Here is a 25,686-nt window from a genome sequence, read left to right on the forward strand (position 1 = left end):
TTGGCATGAGGGAACAGCTAGTGGAGGATTGAGGTAGGGTCATGCTATTTATAAAGATTCTTCAAACTGTTATGCAGGATACAAACTGTGATGGGAAATTATTGAGTAATCTCTACAATAATTAGAGTAGAATAATGAAAGTAGTGAAGAGAAAATCCCCAATTAACCCATTATTCATAATCATGATGTTTTATTAAGAGATTTTTGAATAACTATATTGTTTGTGCTCCCGGGACATCACAACCCTAATTGTTGCTGGGATAGCTCACTAGGGAGGATTTTTAAGTGATGTGAATGTGAAAATCCATGCCTATAAGTAGACAGGTGAAGCAGGGTACCAATGTGGCTTATCCACTGTACACAGAATGTAGATATGAAACAATAGTGGGAAACATGATGAAATGTGAACAAATCCTATCCTCTCATTAATATTATTATACTTTTGTTATTTTGTATTTTTAGTTTTTAAGTGTCTTATTTTTATGGTAGGAGGGAAAATAATAGTCCCTCCAGTCTGTCTAATGTCCTAATCCCTGCAATTTGTAAATATAAGATGTTATATGAAAAGGGGGATTTGGGTGGCAGATAGAATTTAAATTTGTTCATACACTTGCCTTTAATGAAGGATATTGTCCTCAATTACTCAGATTATTGCTCAGGTTTATCAAACATAAAAAAAGAAGGCAAAAGGCCCAGTGTCAGAGTAATGCAATGTGAGAAAGAATCAGCTGTCCATTGCTTTCTTTGAAGATGAACGAGGGCAACAAAGATAGGCAGGTGGATAAACTGGAAACTGGAGGAAGAAAGAAATTAGATTCTCCTCTAGAGCCTCCAAAAGGAGTAGAAAGTCTGCTGATACCTTAATTTTAGCAAAGTGGAACGCATATGGGACTTCTAATCTATAGAACTATTCGTTAATATATTTGTATTGATTTAAGTCATTAGATTTGCTATAATTTGTTTCTAAAGTAATAGGAAGGTGTGGAGAGTCACGCCTGTAATGCCAGCCTTTTGGGAAACCATGGAGGGAAAATCATGTGAGTCCAGGAGATTGAGACCAGCCTGAGCAACAGAGAGATCTCACCTCTACAAGAAACAAATTAGCCAGGCACTGTGACATCTGCCTATAGTCCTAGCTAGTCAGGAAACTGAGGCAGGAAGATCACTTGAATTTGAAACCAGCCTGGATGACACAGTGAGACCATAATATCTAAAAAATAAAATAATAGGAAATCATATGTTTATATGCTGTATTTACATTAAGGGAAGCTGGGTGAAGGTTTGTCTTATCTTGGGACTTTTCTATAAATCTGACATTGTTTCAAATGAAAAGATTTGAAGAACATAATGCCCCTGTGCTTTCTCAAAAACACTTCAAGTTGCCTCTTTTTAAAATTGACCTTTATAATGATTTCCCTAAGCTCCACTTTCTTCAAAACTCTGATGATTAACCTTCCTACCATTCACTCAAATAAAGTTTGAAATCTATTGTTCTGGATAGTGGTTTTTCTCACATGTCCTATGGATCACAATTCTAACAACAATTATTCCACAAAGTTTTATATCAATTCTCTTTTCTCTATTTTTATTCTTAACATCGTCACTATTACTTGAAACTATCCCATTTGCTTGCTTTCAATATCTCTGAACATCTATCTGAGTTCTTCTCACTGCCGCTGTTGACACATAAAACTCTTCATGATATTTCACAACACTCTATAATGTAGCAACATGCCCTTTCAGGATCTCATGCTTGCTTTCCATTTCTTTTTCCCTTTCTTTCTTCTACACACCAAGCTCTGTGCACAGTGACTCCTCTGTTTTCTTTGAACATGCCGTACTCTTGATACTGTGTAATTTTTAGCATATATTTTTACAGCTTCCAAGCATATTTCACCACCCTTGCATTGTTTCATTAGTAAATTAATAGTGGTTATAACAATAATGACAATGTACTTTGACCTCTATGTGCTCTTTGATGGTTCCTTTTTCTATGAACTTACACAACCAGATCAGTTGAGTTACCTGTAGTTAACTAGCACATAGCTAGTTCTATTATAGTGCATGTAATATTGCATTATTGCTGCAAGTGTATACTCTCCATTCATCTCATATCTTTCCAATGAAGAGCCATGTCTTTTTTTAATCATCTTATGACGAATGAATACAATTAAGCTTCATTATGAAGTGTGCAGAGGGTTAATCAAAGAAAGAAAAATTATTCTGAGGGAGACAAATTAGAAGCTTATTCCATTTATTGATATGCAAACAGAAAGATTTCACCACTTTCATAAGCTATTTTTTAGAAGATGACTACATGATTCTACAGTTTAATAAACTTAGAACATAGCATTGATACATCACTAAAGATATGTCTTTGTTATAGTAATACCTGATAGTCTCCAAACCTTATGGATCTTTGAACCAAGGGCAAGAGTTCTAATGAAGTACTCAGCAACATTCCCCTTAGGGTACTGAGAGCATAGGTGGTATTTATCATTTTTATCAGTACACATCTGAACACACTTAAAGATAATGAGAAGCTCATTCAACTTAATAGGATACACATTTACTTAACAGAATACACATCAATGTAACAAAATGCTCCTATAACATATTTGACTTCTGTATACCTCTTGATACCTCTTCCTGAGTAAATTCCCAGTATACAAGCTCATGTAATTCAGTAATAATAGTTGAGTAAAAGCTATAGGAATTGAAAGGCAGAAACCTGTTCAGTTGGTGTTAATGGTATAACGGAAAGGGAAAACTGAATGTGAACAGCATGAACAATGAACTTATCTGAGACTTCCAGCTTGAATAGCTAAGAGAATTTTTCCCATTATTGCCAAAAAATGTTAGTCATTAATACATTCAAGTGTTTTTTGGCTCTGATTTTGTTGTACTTAAAACTATTTTGTGCTCATATATAAAAAAAAAAAAAAAACCCTGTGAAATCTTACCAAAAAATTACTCCAAGTTTTCTCATTTACTTGTAAAGTAGATGAGGCGTAATAAGGCAACAAATACAATGAACACCATGATGTATGCAAGAAATGTTAGATTTAATTTTGCTTTTCAATTATCATCTACATAATTTGTTTGAATTATCTTTATTGAGACTATTTCTTTAGGTATATGTGTATATATATATGTCTACATATATATTTAAATATAGTACCTAATTTATTGTTTTGTATGAAAACTAACTTGTGTATTAACAATAGGAATTTATATATACATGTAATGGCCTTTCATTTATTTATAAAAATAAAATCTAAATTATAACAATCTATATACTTTTTTTATTAATTGTGTTGAAGAAATTATAAAGAATGTTGTAGGTTTGATCATTAAGTTTGTGAGCTCATCCTAGAACAAGTGCTACAATACCTCATTGTGAATATCACTGAGGTCACCTTTGAAGTTCTCCCCTTGGGAAGCTATGCACTGATGTTAGTGCCTCCTGCACACTTCAAAACAATGTTATAACTTTTTCTAGAATGACCATGACAGCTGTTGTCATATGACATGCAAGAACAATAATGAATGCCACTAAGCAAGATACTGTCACATATCAATAGGAACATGTCTGTGAGACACCCATATACCCAGAGCGTGAAACCTTATTGAGTTGTTTGTTTGGCGTTGGAAATGTAAGTGCATGGTGGAAAGTTCACAGACTTAATTGTCAGACCTTGTAGGACAACAGCTGTGTTTACCATTCCAGAGAAAGAGCTCCAAAATTGCTTTGAAGAGTAGTCCAGCCACTGGTGTCAGTAGCTTCCCAAAGGGAGGACTTTGAAGGTGACTGCAGTGACGTATACAGCACTTCTTCTGGAATGAGAAGGTACTGGTACTTGTTTGACCTTGTATTTTAAAGAACAAATGAAAAATCTTTGGGTGGTGTCTTGAGTTCCCCCCTTCTCCCTCCTTCATCTTGGGCTATAGTTGTGATCTATTCTTCATATGAAAGTGTGAGTGATTGTAAATTGGTTTCATAACAGTACAGAATACATTGTATATTTTTTCTTCCATTCTTTAGATACTTTAGTAAGTAGGAAATGTTCCAACCCCATCCATGAAAATGTAAAAGAGGTAAAGTCTCCATCTTTTTTTAAGTCTGCATAATAATCCATGGTATATATATATATATATACCACAATTTACTAATCCATTCATGGGTTGATGGACACGTGGGCATTTAAAGAAATATATCTTTGGGAAATTTGCCTGTTATAAAGTAGGTTATAATTTTTTTGCTATTGAGTTGTTTGAATTTCTTATATATTTTGGATATTAATCCTTGGTCAGATGTGAAATTTGGAAATATCTTTGTCAAAGGGCACAAAATTCTTTTGAAGATCTACTGTGCAGCACGGTGACTATGGTTAATAATATTGTAGAGTAGACTTGAATTTGGTGAAAGTGTAGATCTTAAATCTTCTTGCCACACACACAAAAAAACGGTTACTCCATCAGGTAATAGATATGTTAATTTTCTTTATAGTAATCATTTAATAATGCATACATGTGAAAATACCACATTGTACATTTATGTAGATATAAATTTTGATGAGTATTCCTTAATAAATATGGAAACAATAGGAAATTCAGGTTATTGCTGAGGAGCTCAAGGTAAATTTTGATGGAAGCAATGCTTGTGAGAAGAAGCAGTCAGAGGAAAACATCCAGAAAGAAAATCTGAGCACAGACACAGAATAAAGTAGTTCTAAAGAGTATTTATAAAAATTCTGAGAAGAGTAAATTTTTAACACCTTTTAAGGGGGTAAATAATGGAAAGAAAGCAAATAGATGATGTTGTATTTAGAGATGATGCTTTAGCACAGGATTACCTGAAGGTGTGGCATGTGGATAGTTGGAAAACATTTGTTTTTGTTTTACCATTTTCCTTGTCTGTTAGTTCCATTTTATTTAAGTGTAATTAATAACACTCCACCCCCAGTTGACCCTTAGAGACGTCTGTAAAAGGCAAAAGCAACTTAGACTAGCACTGAATACTGGAAATCAGTGCTCCATTTGTAGCAACAGTTACTCACAGAAGCTAGATATGAGAATATCTAGCAAATTTTATAGCTAGACATAACACAGTTGGAAAGGAACAGGTGTACAACTGGAGCAATAAGTGGTGATATTATTACCAGCATTTGATAAGTCATTATTGTATATATCTATTTTCAATTTGTATTTATGTTATACCAGTTTTGATCTTAAACACACAAAATATATTCTAAATTAAGATGATACAATTATTTTTCATTTCAGAGAAAACCTGAGATTTAGAAGGATTAAGTAATTTTCCTGATCTTAAAATTTTTCTAAGAGGCCAAGCTGGGATATGAACAGAAGCATTCTGATCACAAATCGACTGTCCTAACTACTAAAAAATAAGCCATGAGAAAGGAATAAAATGGAGGTCCCAGTTTTAAAGATAATAGTTTTGGAAATGTTTCTAATTGGTCTCTGAGGATCACACATTTTTTTTTTTTTTTTACATCATATGCAGACAGAACTGTCATCAAATCTCACAGATGTGTTTTAGTTTGCATTGCACTACTCATCTCTTCATCCTGGGTCTGCTGTTCAGTTAAAGGAATAGCTGTGCTATGTTTTTCTATTTTTCAAGGTGTCAGTCTCAAATTTACAGCACATTGCTGTATCTTAATCTTTGGAGAACAATTAGAGCACTCAACAGCATCCTTATAAATTTTCACTCAGTTCATATCTATGCTTTCTCAAGAGAGACATTAACACCATTACAGGTAACATTCCAGGATGTTTGTAGAACACAACTCTTGTCTATGCCAGGTGGGGGGCAGTGATAAGACTGTGTGTGTGCTTTTAAGAGTGTGATACCCATATCTACATCCAAGTTGTCCTCTTTGCAGAGAAGGTAGTGGCGTTTATCTTTTCTATGGAAGTTGTGGTAGGTAGTTGTGTTCCAATATTGGTATTGCTCCAATTGGTATTGTGTTCCAATATTTTTGCTTCTTTTCTTCCTGGGCACGTGGTAGACCTAGAATTCCCAGTTCCTTTTGGTGAAGTATATCTGACCGTCTTTGTGCAATGAAACAGGAGAGGGTATAAGGAATGCTGCACCTGGGCAGACGAGGTATGCTGCATCTGGGCACACACCAGGAAAGGCTGGTGCATGCCAAGTTCTCTACTATGACGACCAATAGCATTACACATTTTGGAGGCTCCATCATACTGAATCCTGAGAAAAGACACTGTATAAAAAGCTACCACTTACTATTTGGGCTGGTAGCAAAAAAATAACTTTGTCGTTGTTTCTAAACTACTGAGATTGTTTGAGTAGACTTCATGCAGCACAATTTGTCTAACTTTGCTGACAAAGCTGTCTTTCAAATATTTAAAGATAATATCATTTCTTTTTAATTTTCTTTCCTTTATCTTAAATGTTGCCCATACTTTCAACAATTCTCTTTTGGAAATTGCGTCCAAATTGAAAATATTTTCTATTTTGGAATCAATAATACCTCTGGATCACCAAAAATTCCTGGTTGGTTTATGCCAAACAAGTTTGAAATATTGTACTGTGAATTCCTGATGACTATTTGTAGGCCATATTGAAATTTGGTGCAATTTATGTGTAAACACATTTACATAGCAGACAAGGTGATTTGTAAAATGGGACTTACAAGAAAGGTGATGTTTTCCTGGGCAAAAAGTGCTGTTACATAAACTCAACCGTAAATTATTGTTTTATAGATGTTAAGGATTAGTCATTTCATCAATAAATGCAGTAATCCCAATCAAACTAAAACATAAACTATACGAAGCCCTGAATGTTTTCCACAAGGACATCTTGTTTTGCTATTCAGCTTGAGTCATTGCCGCGAATATAAAACACATTAAACTCTAAAAGGGTTGTAAAGTAAGCAAGTGTTAGGTTCACAGATGAAACAGATGGGACTTCTTGCCCACAATTTTCATAATAGTTGTAACATGAAAGTTGCTCCTTAACTTTTTTAAAAAAAATAAAAGTCTTTAGAAATTAAAAAAAAAAAAAAGGATCCCTATTTGTCCTTTGTAGATTTACCAATTTAATGAACTCCTAGGAAGCGTTACAGAAACAATGTGAACGCCTCTGAGGAGACCGAACAGAGTTAGGCTCTATCTAGACTTAGATATGATATAAAGGAAAGAAAAGATATTGCACAAAAATAGAAAGACACCCTCGTCATTATTCAATAGTATGCAATCAGGAATTCAGTCTGACTTTGACTGGAAATAAGAAAATGCGGCAGAATGATCTCCATGAGTGCTTCCAACATCACATTGTATAAATGTGGACTGACGTGTTCATACTCACTCTGTAATCAATGACATGGACTCCTGAGTGGACCTGTGCACCCTGACCAGGAACTTCCAAAACAAAAATTACATAACCGTTCCTAATTCTTGAGGTGGATGGTGTATGTAAAGTACTGTACAATGGAAAAGATGGTGATGCCTTGTGCTTTGGTCACAAAGCAAAGGAATTTAGACATATTTAAGTAATGTATACTCGTAGGTATTTCAAAAGTAGAATGAGTTAGACTCATCAAAACCCTACTCCTAAATACTGATGCACTAGCTTTAGTATTTCTGCCACAAATATAATTTATTCCCACTCTGTTTGAAAGCCGGTAATATCAAGTCATTCCATATAAATCATTCCAACAAATCATTCCAATTTTATTCTAGCTCCCCGTTTAGTAAATGTGGCTTAATATCTGGTTTACTACATTTCTTTTCTTTTCTTTCATTCTTTCCTCCCTCTTTTCCTCTCTCCCTCCCTCCTTCCTTCCTTTCATTCTTGAAAGTTACAAAATGAAATATAAGTGCAGAAATTATTCTCCTATAATTTCTGGCTGTAGATGTACATATGTAGGAAATACCAGTATTTTTCTACTCTCCCATCATTAGAGCAGTAGAACAGAGCACAGAGAAAAAGAGGTTTAAAAATATTAATTTTTATTTAATGGCGATTGTGCATATTTAAAAGTCATTTTTCTTCTATGCCACATATAAATTTAAATATTATGTATATAAATGATTATTATGCATAATTGCATTGCTGAACATCTGCCCAAGTTTTAGGGCAAAATCCCCTTTACCATATGGGTAAAATTTTTTGATATACCGTTTAGTTTATTTTTCCTGGAAGTATTGAGAAAAAGAGCTAGGTCAGAATATTTATTGACATATGAAAGAGCAACTGGCTGATCTAGGGAACAATAGGAATTTCATTTTTTGTAGATAGTAATGAAGACAAATGATCTAACAAAATGACAGTAAAATGCATCTGTATCTAAATTAGTATACTTTTAAAAGTTTTAATTTGTTTTTTATTTGTTTGTTTTAATTTAGGAATTCAAAGGAATCTGGGTGTCATTAGTAGTTTTCTGATATACACAACTGATTAACTGTTTTCATCTCTTAAGTTTTGGGACTTTTAGAATTATGGCAATAATACTGGTTAGGGGATCAAAGCATGTGGCTAAAACATTAGGGCATTTTGTCTTCTGTGCCTTGGATAGGTTCTCACAAATAAAACAGCCCATCACAAGAGAATAAGATTTTTTTTTTTTTTGCAGCACATCTGTCCAAGAGTAATAAATTAGAAAAATGTAGCTTAAAATGTGCCATCTGTGAAGTAATCTGCCCAGTAGAATTAGCAATATTGCATTTAACAAACACCCACTAAGTTTGGTAATTTATCTTTCCAGGTTATGACATGTAAAAACCTTGCCAGACTGCTCAAGTTTTAAAATTCTGATTAGACCTCACTTAATGTAGTATGGATCCTTATTTTACCTATAATATTAAGAAGTTTTGAACCATTCTTTTGAAAAGTATCTCTTCATTTACAAACAGATGCTAGCATCAGGTGACTATATATTGGAGGATGTGTTTATTAGTTTAATGATTAACAATGAGACATGCCAATCACAGTCTTACTGTGCTAACAACGGCCACACAAAAGAAAGCAACTTCTGAAATAACTGCTTTTGGAGAATGAACTCCCCCAAAAAAACTCTGAATAATTTTATAATTTCTGACTTTTATTAATTTTAAACATTATAATGTTTTATGTATTTTAAAATGTCAGATAAGACATTGTCAAGTCTTATTTAAGTCATTAATCCATCTTGATGTCATTTTGGTATAGGCTGAGATAAAGGCTCCATCTTCATTCTTCTGCATATGATCACCCAATTTTCCCAGTACCATTTGTTGAATGGACATTCTTTCCTCAGTAAAGATTTTATCTCCTTTGTCAAAAATTAGTTGGGTGTAGCTATATAATTGCTGGGTTTTCTATCCTGTTTCATTCATCTATGTATCCATCTTTCTAGTAATACCACGCTGTTTTCATTATTACAGCCTTGTAGTATAATTTAAAAGCAGGTCATGTGATGCCTCCAAATTTCTTCTTTTTGCATGAGATTGCTTTCACTATTGGACTATTTTATTATTCCATACGAAATTTAGGACTGCTTTTTAGGAAAAACAGCATTTTACAATCAATGGTATTTTAACATTAACTCCATAAGTCACTTTGGGTAGTATGGACACATGACCAGTATTCTTCCATGAATAGGACATGTTTTTCGATTTGTTTGTGTCATCTACAATTTCTTTCATCAGTATTTTGCAGTTCTTCTTGTAGAGATCTTGAACCTCCTCTGTATTTAAATGGTTACATACATTCCTAAGTATTTTTTTCCTTTTTATCAGTTGCAAATGGTATTGAGTTATTGATTTGACTCTCAGCTTGACTGTTATCAGTGTATAGAAATACTACTGATATATGTACATTAACTTTGTGACCTGAGACTTTACTGAATTTCATTGTCAGTAGTCTTAGGTGATCTTAGTATTTTCGAGATATAATATTGATTCATCTGCAAAGAAAGACAATTTGACCTCATTTTTCCCAATTTGGCGGTCTTTTAATTTTTATCCTTGCCTGATTGCTATGGTTAGGACTCCCAGGACTATGTAATAGGAGTGGGGACAGTGGACATCCTTGTCTTGTTTCATTTTTTAGGGGGAAGATTTTCATCTTTTCCTGATGTAAGCTGTTTTTCATATATGGTTTTATTATTTTGAAATATTTTTCGTTGATGACGACTTTGTTGTATTTTATAATTAAGGGGTTTTGGATTCATCAAATGTTTCTTTCTGCCTCTATTTAGATGATGACACTGTCTTTGTTTTCACTTCTGTTTATGCGGTAAATCACATTACTGCTTTATGTCTGAGCATATTGAACCATCCTTGATGCCCTAGGATGAAGCCCTCCTAATCATGTTAAGATATCTCTTTCATGTGCTGTTGGATTTGATTTGCCAGTCTTGTACTGAGGATTTTTGCACCTATCCTTATGATTCCTGATTTTTGTCTTATTTTGTTTTGCTGTATCCTTTTCCTGGCATGGTATAAGGGTGATGCTGATTTGCAGAATGACATAGGGAGAATTCCTTTCTTCTCAATAATATGGAATAGTTTTAATAGCATAAATGCCAGTTTGGTTTTTGTAGATCTGGTACAATTTGTCTGTCAATCTTTCTGATCCTTGGCTTTTTCTTCTTTTTTCTTTCTTTCCTTCCTTCCTTCCTTCCTTCCCTCCTTCCTTCTTTCCTTCCTCCCTCCCTCCCTCCCTCTCTCTTTTTCTTTCTTTCTTTCTTCCTTTTTTTTAAACTGGGTTTCATTCTGTTGTCCCAGGCTAAAGTTATAGTGGTAGCCTAGCTTGCAGAAACCTCAAACTCCTGAATTCAGGCAGTCCTCCTGCCTCAGTCTCCAACTACCTGGGAATACAGGGACCTGCCACAAGGCCTGAATTTTTTTTTTTTTTTTCATTCTTGTAGGGATAGGGTCGCCTTTTGCCAGGACGGTTGTTTTGAACTCTCCAGCTCAAGTGATCCTCTCTCCTTTGTCTTCCCAAATGCTAGGATTACAGGCATAAGTTACCACACCCACCTGGGCTTTTTTGTTGTTATTGTTGTTCAGAGATTTATTTTTATTACTATTTCAATATTACTGCTTATTTTTAGTCTGCTCAGAATTTCTATTTCTTTCCGATTTAAGCTTAGGAGGTGTGTTTCCAAAAATTCATTAATTTCTTCTAGATTTTCTGCATAGAGGTTTTCATAGCAGTCTTAGATGACAGTTGTACATCTCTGGTATCAATTGTCATGCCTCCCTTTTCAATGCTAATTGAGCTTATTTGAATCCTTTCTCTTTTATGCCTGTCCTGTTTAATCTAGTTAATGGCCTATCAATTTTTTTTGCCTTTTCAAAGAAACAAATTTTATTTTATCAATGCTTTGACTTTTAAAATTTTGTTTATTTCTTCTCTAATCTTTGCTATATTTATTCTTTTTTTTATTTTGTTCTTTTTCTAGTTCCTTGACACATTACCTTAGGTTGCTGCTTTTTAAAATTTAGGTCTTTTTTATTTAAACATTTGATGTTATAAACTTCTTTCCCTCTTTGCACCGCTTTTTCTAGATTCTGGAAAATTTGGTAGCTTCTATCACTTTTGTCTTTCAACTCATTTCCTTGTTAGTTTTGTCACTGACCCACGGATTCATCAGCAGCAGGTTGTTTAATTTTATGTACACCTATCTGCACAGTTTTGTGTATTCCTTTTAGGATTCATTTCTTTTATTCTACTTTAGTCTGAGAATATACTTGATATGATTTAATTATTTTTTAATTTGCTGAGATTTATTTTGGGGCCTGACCTATGATCTATCTTGGAAAACACTCTGTTTGCTGATGAGAGGAATGCATATTCTGTAGGTTTGGGGGAGGAATATTCTGTAAATGCCAATAGGCTCAACTTCTTCTAGAGTCTTTTTTAAGTCCAGGTTTTTTTCTTGTTGTTGTTAACTTTCTGCTTTGATTATCTGTCTAATTCTGTCACCAGAGCCTTGATGTTCTTGGCTATTATGATGTTTCTGTTTACTATTTCCTTTAAGTTTGATAGTATTTGTTTTATGAATCAGGGAGGTCCTGTGATAGATGCATACATATTTAGGATTTTTACATCTTGTTGAATCAATTCCTTTATCTATTTTTTTATTGTTGTGTTGATTTAAAAAGTATATTTCATCTGATATAAGTATAACTACTTCTGCTTGCTATTGGTTTCCATTTTTTGTGGAATATTTTTCACTACCTCTTTACATTAAGACTATGAGTGAAATGGATTTCTTGGAGATCCCATGTATTTGGGTTATATTTAGACCATTTCCCTCAGAGAAGTTTATTTATTGATTGATATGTAAGATATGATTCCCTTGATCATGTTGAATACTACATAGTTGCTTTCTTTTCTCCCTAGTGTTTTATAAGAGCTAAGAATTTTTAATTTGGGGTGTTTTTAAATTTATGGATATCAATTGTTATTTTATAACTATTCTAATTTTATAGAAATCCTTTAAAGGATTTCTTCTAGAGCATGTCTAGTGGTAAAAATAGACTTGTAATGTTTGTTTATCTGGGAAAGAATTTATGTCTCTTTCTATTATGAAGTTTAGTTTTTGCAAGATATATGATTCTTGGCTAACAGTTATTCTATCATTATCTTATGGCTGATAAGATTTGTTCTAAAAATTCTTCTCTTAGTCTGAGGGTTTTACTTTGTTGATTCATCTCAAACCTTGTTGGATTTTTCTCCTTAATTTTGACTTTAGCCAGTCTGATGACTATATGCCTTAGAGATATCCTGTTTGCAATGAATCTTCCAGGAGTTCAATGGACTTCTTGTATGTGGATATCTAAACATGTAGCAAGACCTGGGAAGTTTTCCTTCATCGTTCTATCAAGGAGTTTTTCTATGCTTTCTGCTTTTTCTTCTTTTTCCTCCTCAGGTATACATACAATTCTTATGTTTGTTCTTCTTACATAATCCTATAATTTTTAAAGACTTTGTTCACCCTTCTTAACTATTTTTCTTTATTTTGGCTGATTGATTGAATAGTCTTGCCTCAACGCTCTAAAATACTTGTTTTGCTTGATCTAATGTGTTAAAACTTTCCACTGTATTTTGCACTAACCTAAATAATTCTTTCATTTCCTGAAGTTCTGTTACATTTTTTAAAACTACCTGTTTTCAGTGAATCTGTGATTCATGCCCTGATATATATTTTTTTAATTTGTTTCTTTGTGTTGGTTGTAATATCTCATCTATTCCATTTTGTAAACTAGAAATCAATGTTTCAAATTTTATTGCTGGAATTAAAATTTTTCCCATTTGTTTGGAGCCCTTACTAGTGAGCTAGTCACACAATCTGAGGGTGTTTTTGTAGTCTGTTTTTCATGCTGCCAGAATTCTTGCATTGGGTTTTCACATCTGGAGAATAATTTGCTTCCTGAATTTGACTCTACTTTTGTTAGGATAGGACTTCTTTTTCTATTTTTCTAGTGCATCTGAGGTAAGGTCCTTCAGCTTTTCTTTTGGGTACTTGAAGTAGCCAAGGTACTGAAAAGATTCTTTAGTAATAGAAAGCTTTCTATTGTGAGTTTTAGGCAGTTATTTTGTGGAATGGTTCTCAGTATGGGCTTGCTTACTTTTTCCCTATAATTAGGAAATCTTACACTTTTATTTTTTGCAAGAATACCAGGAATTTGCTGTTGTGATTCTAATATATCAGGTATTCATGACATTTATGTGGCTTATTATTTACAGTATACATTGATAACTTGATTAAGTTGATTTCTCATAAAACTACCTACTATACATTATTTTTTATTTTTTCATAATGGATAAATATCTTGGGATAAGAATTTTGAGATTATTTTAATGTCCACTTTCTCCTCAAATTTTGCCTGTGGTTTTAGCATTCATTCTTTAGTTAACCATGCCTGGGATAATTCTCCCTGTGGTGTTTCCTAATGAACTTTATGTTTCTCTAATTCCTTCTAAATATGTTAATTTACAATTTTAAGAAAAAAACTATCCCTTGTACCTACGAATTATTTTTTCATATCTGTATGTACTCATACCTGTTTATTTTATTATATATTATAATTCAATGTTTTTTGGTTATTTATTTATTGCTCAAAGTGTCCAGGTTTTGGCCATGGAACATTTCTTTAGGTTGGCACTTGTTTCCTTTGGACAAATTCTCTTCTTTTACATTCACTTTTCTATTTCCTAACAATATAAAAAAAAAAGATGTTTTTTATATTCAAAAACAGCTTTTAATCTTCTAAAATTCACATGGAGAAGAGATAAGCCATTCAATATTATTTTGTATCAATACAAAAATTACATAATACATCAGACGTTTCATTTTCTAGTTATGCAATGGTAATCAGAAATGGTTTACATTTGTGAAGACAAGCAATGATATTCAAGAAGATACAAGAACATTAGCAAAAAATATTCACAAGAATGAAAATAGAGAACACATATTAATCTAACCTAGTAATTGCTTTGTGGTCTATTCTCATTCTGAGATCAAATGTTCATTAATTCATTTCAATAAACACATATGAATCATGCATTATATTTTAAACATAGTACTAGATGAAATAAGAACTATTTTTAATCAAATAGCTTAAAATCATTTCCGAAATAACTGTATGTTTATGTGCTTGATAGCCATGAAATATCTATTATATAAGGTGTCATGGTAATTGCTGAGGCTCCAAAGGTGAGTAAGGAATGTGTGAACTCACAACTTTAATAAAGCATATTACTGTGGCAGAAATATACACATGATATTGTGGGTAAAAGCAGAACCTTTAATTGTACATAGGAATATACAAGTAATTATTTTTAAAATGCAGCACATAAGAAAATTACAAAATCATATGGGAGTTCAGAGAAAGTAGGGCTCCCTACCAATTGAGAGGAGTGAAGAAGGACAATTCAGCAGATAAACATTAATAGTATCAGGGCGAGTTCTTCTCAATACAATGCCTAGTGACAGGTATTGGTGAAAAAGTGGCAGGCAACAATAAAAACTCCACAGGTTTTATAGGCAGAGCATATCTACACCAAACCAAAATATCAGACTGGAGCTATGTTAGAGATGATTCTTAAAATCAAGCTGCAACATTTGATTTAGCTCAGTAAGCAGTAGAAGTGATATGATTAAAGTCTGTTCTAAAGATAGTCACGCTGATGTGAGATACGGATTGCCTAAATGTTGTCGGGAAGTCTAGCAAGTTTTCAGAATGAATGTAAAGCAACGACCGCTTCTGTTTATTTATTTAAGGATCACTTCTTGATTATCCACTGAATGAAAAATGCTATGGTAATGAATATGAGTTCATCTGCATCTTCAAGGAATTTAGTGCAAGAGAGAAAAAGTAAACACATAATTATAATGGTAGAGGTATGCTGAGATCTCTATACTCTTCCATGAGAGATGAAGAATGGCTGACCCTAGTGGGAAGGAAGTTAGGACTAGAGCATTGCTCTGAATTTGAGGCATTGCCAATAGATTTGGAGTTGAAGTAGATGATATCAGGAGAGTGTATTCTCTTAGAAGAAGAAGGCCAGGGAAATGCATAAAAGTAAACAGGATTACAACATATGGGGAGATTTCAATTTGATATCTATGGTACAGTTTAAAAGACAAGAGCATTCAGTTACGGAACTGGTCATCCATGAGGCCTCCCAGAACTTCTTCCCCACATTCTTGATGACAACGTACCCTAACTAAAGAGTTGAAGAACAGGAAGATCATTGCACACCTAATCCACCACAATTTACTTCATGGACATTGGAATCATTCCTCTCTTTTTCTTTATCTTTAGATCCTTTGCTCCAAGGCTTTACTGCTGACAAACATGGTCTTTTTTCACCATATTTGAACTATTAAAAAAAGTCTAGGATTACCGTTTTCACAGTCTGAGATTTTTGTTGGCTGCTTTCATTTATGGTATCTTAGAACTCTCACAAGGAAATAAAAGGTCCTGTTTCATTCCACCTTGTATGGAAGAGAATTCCATGTTGAATTCATTTCTGCTGGTGGATTGCCTGTTTCCTCTTGCTTCACAACCAGTTCAGATTGTTCTCTCATGGGACTATCTAGAGAGCAGGAATTTGAATGTGTATTCTCACGATGTTCCATTGTAATAATAAATTTTAAATTCATAGTTAATCCTCATATCACCCTACTTCAACAAGGAAGAAAGTAGCGATTTGAAAATAAATTATTGGTCGTTGTTTCAACCATACTGTATATCCTAGTTTTAGTGTAGTAATTGTATTCTCGTATATCAAGTTGTTTCCTGGGAGTGACTTTTAACTTATTGATGTGTAACAGAAGAAGAGCAATAAATAAAGTGTATTCATAGAGAGTTTTGAGACAGACCGTTATGGCACATTGTTTCACTTTCAAGAAACAAGTTGACAGCATCCTTTCTCAGTCAAGTTTCAACTTGCTTGGCTCATTGGTGTTGCAGGGAAGGCTTCATTGGTTTTTGTGTTCACAGATTCAGGTTTCTTGACTTCTAAGTATTAAAAACCTTTCACAATAACCCATTTATAGACAAAGATGGAAGTTTGCTTCCTGTTTCAACAAAATTTCAGACAATATATGCTATGAGGCAAGCAAGAATAGCTTGCTCAAAAGTCTGAACTAGAAATCTGGGCACATTGAGGGCACATTAAAAGCCAAGGGGTAAAAACAAACAAAAAACCCCACTGCCCTGACAAAAAAAAATGCACAGCAATATTATAATTTTGCTTAAAGCAAGCCCTGATGGTAAATATTACCTTTCTACCCCACCTTAAAGCATACAAATTAACAAAAGTATTTTAATGTTGTTTACTTAAGAAAAGGTACCAATTTGATGTAATATTACAACCAATAAGTGATTCTATGTAACTCACTAGCAAATTTTCTCCTTGAAAAGTCTGGTCTTAGCATGAAACTTGTTCAAGACTACTACAGATAAATAGCATTCGATTTTGTAGCATACTATCATAACAGATTCCTGTTACAGAAATCTATAGAGATGTGTGAAATTCTTTTTTCCATATAAGCTTCAATTTTTTGAAGATTTTAAATGTATCTTGAGATGATTAATGTAAAAATTGCTTGAATGAAAGTTTACCACCCAAAGGCATTAGTTACCGTTTGGAATACATCTGTATTTGAATATCTTATTAAACTTACAGGTGAATGATCCTTGTCCACAAATGAAATGTTTTGTGTGAAATGTTATTTGGAATCCTTGTTTCCATTATCTGAGGTTTCCTAAAAGCAATGAAGGAGTAAAGAACTGGCAGCAGAACCATCACTTTTAGAGAACAAAATGTTTAAAGCATTCAGCAAATATGCTATCAGGAATGCAGAATTCCTCAGGCACGTTGGGGCAGGGGGAATCTCTTCAATGGCTTCCACCAAAAATTAACATATTTCATTACTGAGAATAGTTTACTTCCAAATGCAATTGATACAGCTCATGGTTTACTGCCAGCTATACTCTCATTGTGTCCTAGCTGCAGCTTATAATGACATTCTGCAAGGAAACCACTGACACCAGTACTTTGTCTTCCATAACAGCACTCAGGGGCATATTTTTAACACAGAATGAATCAGAAAATCACACTCATAACTTTGGAAATGTGATGCTGAAAATTGATTACACCAAGTTCTATCCAGATGTTTCTTCAATCATAATGTGGAATAATTTATGAAAAGAAACCATTCACATAATGAATTTATTATTTTTGTTGCATCGTATAATTAGCATAGCTATATAAGGTAGGTAAAATTAAGAGTATGTGATCCTTCTTAAAAGGAATTTAAAAATAGAATTGATGATGAAAAATACCAATACATAGATAAGCCAAACAATTATCTGGAGCAATTAGGGAGAAATAGCAAATGGGATTATATACCAAAGACTTAAAGATGAGAGAAGTCACCTCAAGAAAGATCCTGGCATCAATCAACTTTTAGTATGGCTGCAACAAATATATGAGTTAATTGCAGGTTCACGTTGCAGCAGGGAAATAAAAAAATAAAAACAGTTTAATGTGAATGAGTTAGAGAGATGTACACAAGACTTGATTTCTAAGATATATACAGTGTTTGTAATCTTTGTACAACTTAAGAATGTAAAAATAGTAACTTAATAGCATGAACAAATTTTGAGTATAATATTTAGCTGAGCATTCTCAGCAGGAAATCTAAAATTGGTTCATTCATTTTTTTTCGAGAAATACCCAACTGGGTACTTGTAGGCTACCGAGCACTTAACTAATCATGTGGATATATCAGGGCTCAAAACAATCATGACAGCTGACATTATCTAGTTTTGCTTTGATCTACAATAACTTCAGTTTTAGTAAAAATGGAAAATAGCTAATTGATAAAACAAAATATATATAACATAGAATATTGGAAGGTAATAAGTGCTATTAAAAAATAAAGGCCAGGTGAGGGTCAAGGGTGTGTATCCAGTTAAGGCAGAAGGAATACAGGGAGGGTGACATTAGAGTGTGACCTTATTAAATAGGATGGTCATGGAAGTTCTTATTGAGAAAGTGAAATTTGAGCAAATACTGAGGTAGGAGTGCTGATCATTTGCATCATGTTTAGGGAGGGTGGTACAGGCAGGGGGATAGTCAGAAGGCAGAGGCAGCCCTGGTATATTCCAGCGGCATCAAGAAAGCCTATATTTGCATCACAGAGACAAGGTGGTACCGGTGCTAAGAGATGAGGTCAGGAAAGTAATAGAATCCTTGTGCAGGGAGAGCCGTAGAAGCGACGTAACTTCAAGTTAAATGGGAAGCTATTTAGGATTTTTAGCAAATGAGAAACATATTAATACTTTCATTTACAAAGGTGATTTTAGGTGATTCTTCTAAAGAATAGAATTCAGGAGAAATGGTAGAAACAAGGGGATACATCAGAAGGCTACTGGGATGATTCATGTGGAAAGTGCTGGTAGAAACCAAAGTGCTTGACATGGTCAGTTCCGAGTTAGAGAGCATTTTGAAGGTATGTGAAACAGGTTTCCCTGAGACTGGATGTGCAGTGTGAAGAAAGAGTAACTAGAAGTGTTGCTATTGCTTGAAATGAATCGATTATAGGTGGAGAAAGTTGATCAGGGAAAGGAAGAGCTTAGACCTGGACACACCGAGTCTGAGACATCCAACAGGCATGGGAGTAAGAGTACTGAGTGTGTGTTACATAGTCTGAGTCTGGTCACCAAACCTGAACTGATGATATAAACCTAAAACGTTGTCAGCACATAGGTGGGATTTAATGGCAGGAGTTGGAATCACCAAGGAAAAGAGTATTTAGATATTGGAGATAAAGGTCCAATTCCACGGAAAGGTTTGCACATCAAAATTGCACCCTTATTAATTTCTATGTCAGAAGTGATCAGAAATCAAGGTAAATACGAATGTAAAGACACTGTCTGATTTACTGGGAAATACTTAATTTTGAACAGTGTCAGCATTCCATATGGAAAGTATGTAAGTAATTTCATTAGAGTTCAAACTTGAAATTCAATGATTTCAGAAGTGTAATATTAAAGAGGGTAAAAGAAAACATATCAAGAACAGGGTAAAGTCATTTTACAAGGAGATTTAGATGGATTGCTTATGTCGGTACCCAAGTGAGAATTTTTTAATAACTATAAAAATTATCTAAAATAAAATGTAATATTTGCATTACAGTCAAACAATAGTTGAAATGATAGAGAATGATAAAAATTTATCAGTATTTAGAATACGTATTTCTCATTTTCATATTCAACTCAATAAAAAAACATTAGGTGTTCTAACAGAAATATGCTAAATACATAGATTGTGAATATTCAATGAATCTATGTAAATCTCTATATTGTGTCAGATTTTAGTTTTAAAGAAAAATCAGTTACAGTAACATATAAAAGTTTTGTACGTGTGTGTGTGTTTATCTGTATGTAAATGTGTAATCTGTAGGTTATGGAGACAGCTGTGCAGAACTTAGCATTCTGTACTTGACTGGACCTGAGTGTCAGTACTAAGTGAATATTTAATGCTGCAGCTGACATTGTTACTGATTGAAGAGCTCTACTTACTTTTCCAAGTAGCTAGTTTCCTAGAAATTTGTCTCAGTGTTTTTCATACTATTTACATAATGTCCAAGAATTTTTCTACCACTGTACAGTAAGACAAAAAAATTTGTCATAATCAAAATAAATATATGTCATAAAATATATTTGAGTTCTAAAATATTCTGGTGCTCATGAACTTCCTGGTTAACTAGGGAAAGAGTTTCATGTTATAGTACTACATTTACCCTGCTGAGGAATTTGTAGCTACCTTATAATCCCAAACTGTTAGATAAATCTATAGCATCTCACCGTACTTCCCACAGTGTTAATGCAAAAATAACTGGAATTTATTTTTCTGGAAAACATGGATATCTCTCCTCATAAGACTTATGTCTTATCCTTCTAGCAATTATAAAGAAATATTTGCTATAAGTCACAGAATTATTATTGTGATATATATTGTGGGAAACCAGGTGCAGAATAAACATCAGCCATGGCTGTCAAGTAATATAAAATAGAAGTACAATTAGCTATTACGAGAGAGCTTTTAGGGAAACTTTCCAAATGGAAACTCAGTGCCTTGAATAACTTAATTAACTTCCTGTGGGATCAAATCCATCACTGTTAAGTACCTGTCACATATAAGCATTGCCCATAGTGAGGCTCAATAAATGTTTTGTATTAATGCTGAAATTATGTATGCCTCTATATTACAATATCTAGGAAAATAAGATATGTGTGCTATATTAAGAAAGAACTTTTATAATTGAACTAGCAACTATTGTGATATTAAAAAGAAAACTAGTAATGAAAGTGAACAATGGGGAGAGATATTGAATGGTTTACAAGGTACTAGAAACATAAAGACATTTCCCTGGGGTATTTTTGTCATCTCCATAAATCACTATGAAGTGGAAAGTTCTGTCACCTTCTTTAAATGCCTACCTAATCATCTTGTGACTCCTTGAAGCTGGGCCTGAGCAACCATACGACACAGCTATTTTTAGCATTGTTCATAAATACATTCCTTTATTCTATTGATTCATTCAACAAGAAACGAGTTTCTGTGATGTTCACAAATTACATGTCCAGATAAGAGTTATCACCCTGTCCTTCAAGATGAGGCCTGCCAGTTTAGTTCTCCAAAGCGAAAAAGACTGAAAGCATCAAAATAATAATGCAGCCCTTGGCTGGTAGACTCCAAGGTCCACCCTGCTAGACACTGTGTGGTAATGGCATTAAAAGATGAAAAGCAGTAGCCCTGTATTCCCAGGGGGTACTGGGCCTGTTCTAACAGCTTGTTTCTCACATCACTGAGACGGAGCCTCGTGGTGGTGCACTTTGAGAATAATAGAAACCATATGTAGGAATTTGAGACTGAGTACTGAGGCACTGATTCATCATAATTTAGAACGCAATTTTCTATTTCGTGTTTACTACATTATAACTAGATGCAAAATGGAAAATATTGGGATAGTTGAGCTAATAAAGGAGATATTTTTCCCTTTTATACTGTAATGTGTAAGAAGGGGGTCTTTTTTTGTTCATATGTATAAGTCTGGGTCTCTCTGGACAAGTATATTTTTTATAGGTTGTATATGTCAAGAATAACTTTTTTTGTAGTTTTTGTGTTGTTACTGTGTTGTACCAATTATGTTCTGTTCTAGATAGAGTAAAAATGTAAGCCAAATACGTGTATAAAACTCACATTTTCAACACCTAAAATATTCCTGTGTTTTATGTCTATTTCAATTAATATTCAGAACCCATCTAAGCATTTCCATCTCCATTTTAATAAAAAAGAGCAAAGAAAGTAAAGTTTATTTAAATTGCTTAGGGCCGCAAGGTGCTAAGTAGCAGAGTCATAATCAGCCTTTATTTATGTGGCTCAAGAGTCAATGGCTTGTTTTATTAAAGTTATTGAATTTTCCTTCTCATAATCTGATATGAATCTCTAAGAAAGAGTATAAGCTGCCCCAGAATGGAGTTTATTTGGACTTTAGAACAATATTCCTCATTGGAATTTGATATCAAGAAATTTTATGGTGTGTTTTTTAATTAATATTTTCTTGCAAAAAATAATTTCTAAAAGCACCTTAGTTCAGATGATGACAGAATCATTTGGTGTTTACAATTTTGAATATCTGAGAACATTTGCATATGAAAATGTAGTATCATTCCCAGCCATATGAAAAATTAATGCATTCTCCAGGTAAATATTCTTTCACAAAACACCTTTAATGGATTATATATAATAAATAAAGTTTGGATGTTTGTTAAACCTACATTTGCTCTTTGGGTTTGTGCTTTTATAGTAAAGACGGCTCTGTTACCATAAGGTATATTACTCATGGGAAAAGTATAGCAGAGAAACTTAACTTCCGTAACTGATACCAACTGGAAAGTAGAAAGAAGTAATTGAATTATTCCAGTTAATTGATATAACCTTTCTACATTATCTTTATTAAAACCAGCTTTCTCCCAGCTAATGCAACATTTTCCAAGAATGTTTAGTCTTTGGAGATATCTTCATATAATATAACATCCTGGACCATAAGGATAAAATGAGGTCAAGAATCATCCATGCCATTACATACAAGTTTCTAATAATAATTATGATTTGAGTATGTGCAAAACGCTCTTCTGAGCTTTTGATAGGCCATCAGCTATTTATCAATTAGAATCAAACAGAACCCCAAAACATATGAGGTTCTGAAAAGGACACTACTCTATTACTCACTGCATGCAAGTGTGTCAAATCACTGCCAGAAGTTTCAAATTGTCTGAAACAAGTGGTTCTCATGAGTAAAATGGAGCTATGAATACAGCGTTACAGTCGAGAGCCCCACAGTAAGTCTCTGATAAATGTCAGCATAACAGTGTATCAGTGGAAATTAATCACTCTGCAGACTAAATTTAGTTTTGAGGTAATTGAATAATATACACAGGTATAAAAGGGTGAAGAACATACTAGTTCCAGCGTGGTCAAGTTAGAGACCATGACTTGAACTTGAAGCCACTTCTGCGTTTAGGGCTAGATATTATGACCCATATGTGAGGAAAGCCAGTTCTTACACAGGTAAGTTGGGTCTCTCAAAGTACATCACAGGGAAAGAGGGAAAAAGAACTATTCTTGTGACCTCTAATACAACCTGACAAGGCAGGAATAGCATATGTCCAATTTTTTTTTTTTGCTATTGATAAATAATCATTCTTTCTAGAGGGAATATCCAGGGCTATGCAGAAAATAACTTCAAAGAAAGAAGAAAGGTTTTAGTCTCTAGCATGTGAAAGAAGAAAGAGGTAGTGTAGTGTCATTGTTGAGGTATTTGAGACCACACTGCTTGGGTTCAACCACAGCTCTGCCATGTGTTGTATGACATTCAGCAAGTGTCAAATTCAATTCACCAAAGCATTGAAGTAGTTCATATTGGTATAACACTCAGAAAAGGGCATAGTAGGGGAAATGATTTTACCTACAGCTGACTCCTTGTATTCCCTATCTCAGGGACATAGAGTTTGCAAGTGGTTTTAGAATGCAAATATGAATTCTTGAATTCTATTGAGAAATTTTTCCCTGAAGACAGAGGTAAATATCTGTTACCTTCACAAATTCAGTGAATAAAAGAAAAATGAATGAGGAAGCTAGTTACAAAAGCCTAAAAGTTTTAATATTCACATTTAAACCTTGTAATCCTGAATGCTATGCTATAAAATGGGTAATTTTATTCAGAAGTTAGTCTGTCGTGTTTTTTTTTTTTTTGCACAATACATACTTTATGAGCACAAAAATCTGAAATTTATCACAAGTAGATTTGTCAATATATGTTTTTTCTCTTTATTTGACTTGCTTTAAAGGAAAACTCACCATTCCAAATTATATTTAAAATCAGCCCATTGTACCCCATAAATGCATTAATGTATATGTGATCTATATGTTTATGACTTAATACAAAAAGAATCAATAAGGAAGTAATAATATAATGTGAGGTTAATGGCAGTTACTACTTATACCTGGTATATAAGGAAAATGACAAAAATAGCATTAAGTCTCTCCTATGAAATGTACAATGACATATTAATAATATCATGTGGAGGAAGACTGTGGTAAGATAAAAGGGTACAGTACTCAGAAATCCCAAGGCCCAGATACTTTCTCCGAGGAATTTTTCTACCAACATTAAAAGAAATATTAATGCCAATCTAATACAATTTCTCCCAGAAAATAAAAAATATATATATACTATCAGTTTATTTCATGAATCTAATATCCTTTTGATACCCAAACCAGACACAAACAGTCAACAAAAGCGTTCAGTAGTTACCTGTTGACATTGAGATTTAATCAATTCTGTAAGGAAATCAGAAACATATTTGCAACCATCTGATGACATGGCAATAAGCATTGTACGAAAAACTAGGTAGGTGGCTTGGAGGCATGCATTCTAAGAGCAAATTGGGGAAGCAAAAAAAATGATTACATACAGCAGCTTGATGTATATGGAAAAAAATCAGTGTGACTTCTGAGAGCAGTGATGGTCTTTAACTTTTATTTATCTGACTCAAGTTCAGTAGACGTATGTTTGTGACCCAGGGAATGAGCGGAATATATAATCACTTGTGTTTTGGTAAAACCTTTTTAGGAAGTTCTGCTCTGGTGACACTGTGAGAGACTGTAACTCAAAAAAGAGCCTCACATCCTGCCTTGGTTTCCTTACAATATAGAGGCTATTTGGTCTGTCAAGGGCTCCTGCCTAACTTTGATAGTTCCCGTGATAACTGGAACCTGTCCTCACAGGGTGCAGCAGCAGTAAGTAGATTCAGTGGGGAAAGATCTTCTTACACAGATTAATCTGCAACCGCCCAACACAAAACACTGCAGCATGTCAATCATGAACCTGATCCAATGTGCTAATTTTTGTTTTATGTGATGTGCTCAATTGCCAAACAAAATGTACAATGTGTATATTTTTGGCTGTTCTTGTCATTGACAAGAATGGAGAAGATGCCAAAGAAACGAGTTAGGGACATCTCAGACCAAACTAAAAATACCCATATGAAAAAAAATCAGTGACAAATTAGGATTAATTTTATATCTGCCAGGCCAACATTAAACTACATACAGATCAATAACCTCTGACTTGGATGAAAGTGACCTTTGGAGTTCACAGATTTGTCCCTCAAAGAAGCCTCTGGATGTCCTCTGATCTCAGGCTCTGAGTTATAGAAATCAGAGTTTAAGCAAGCGTATATAATACCACATATTCTCACAGGAAACCGACATTTAACTCTTTCTGCCTAGCTCTCCTTTTTGGTACCACCGATATCATAAATGCACATTTCTTTGTTCTGTGTGGCATATGTTTTAGCGGTTATTTTTCATGCTGATATGTTTGTTAGTTCTTTTCAGATATTCATGTGTGTTCCCAAAAAAGAACATTTAGGAAGTATTTTAAAATTGAAAAATGATGATATTGGAACCATGTGATGTATTGTGAGACACAGCAAATTTACAAAATCACTAAATTTTCGATTTTGCTTTTCTAGTTTCTGAAGCATTTCGTGGTTTGTTGTGTTTCAGCAGCAGCTTATAGGCATTTCTCTGAGATTTTCAAAAATAAATCAAAG

The sequence above is a fragment of the Otolemur garnettii genome, unplaced genomic scaffold, assembly GCF_000181295.1.
Source record: "Otolemur garnettii isolate 467f Iridium unplaced genomic scaffold, OtoGar3 scaffold00036, whole genome shotgun sequence".
Classification (NCBI taxonomy): Eukaryota; Metazoa; Chordata; class Mammalia; order Primates; family Galagidae; genus Otolemur; species Otolemur garnettii.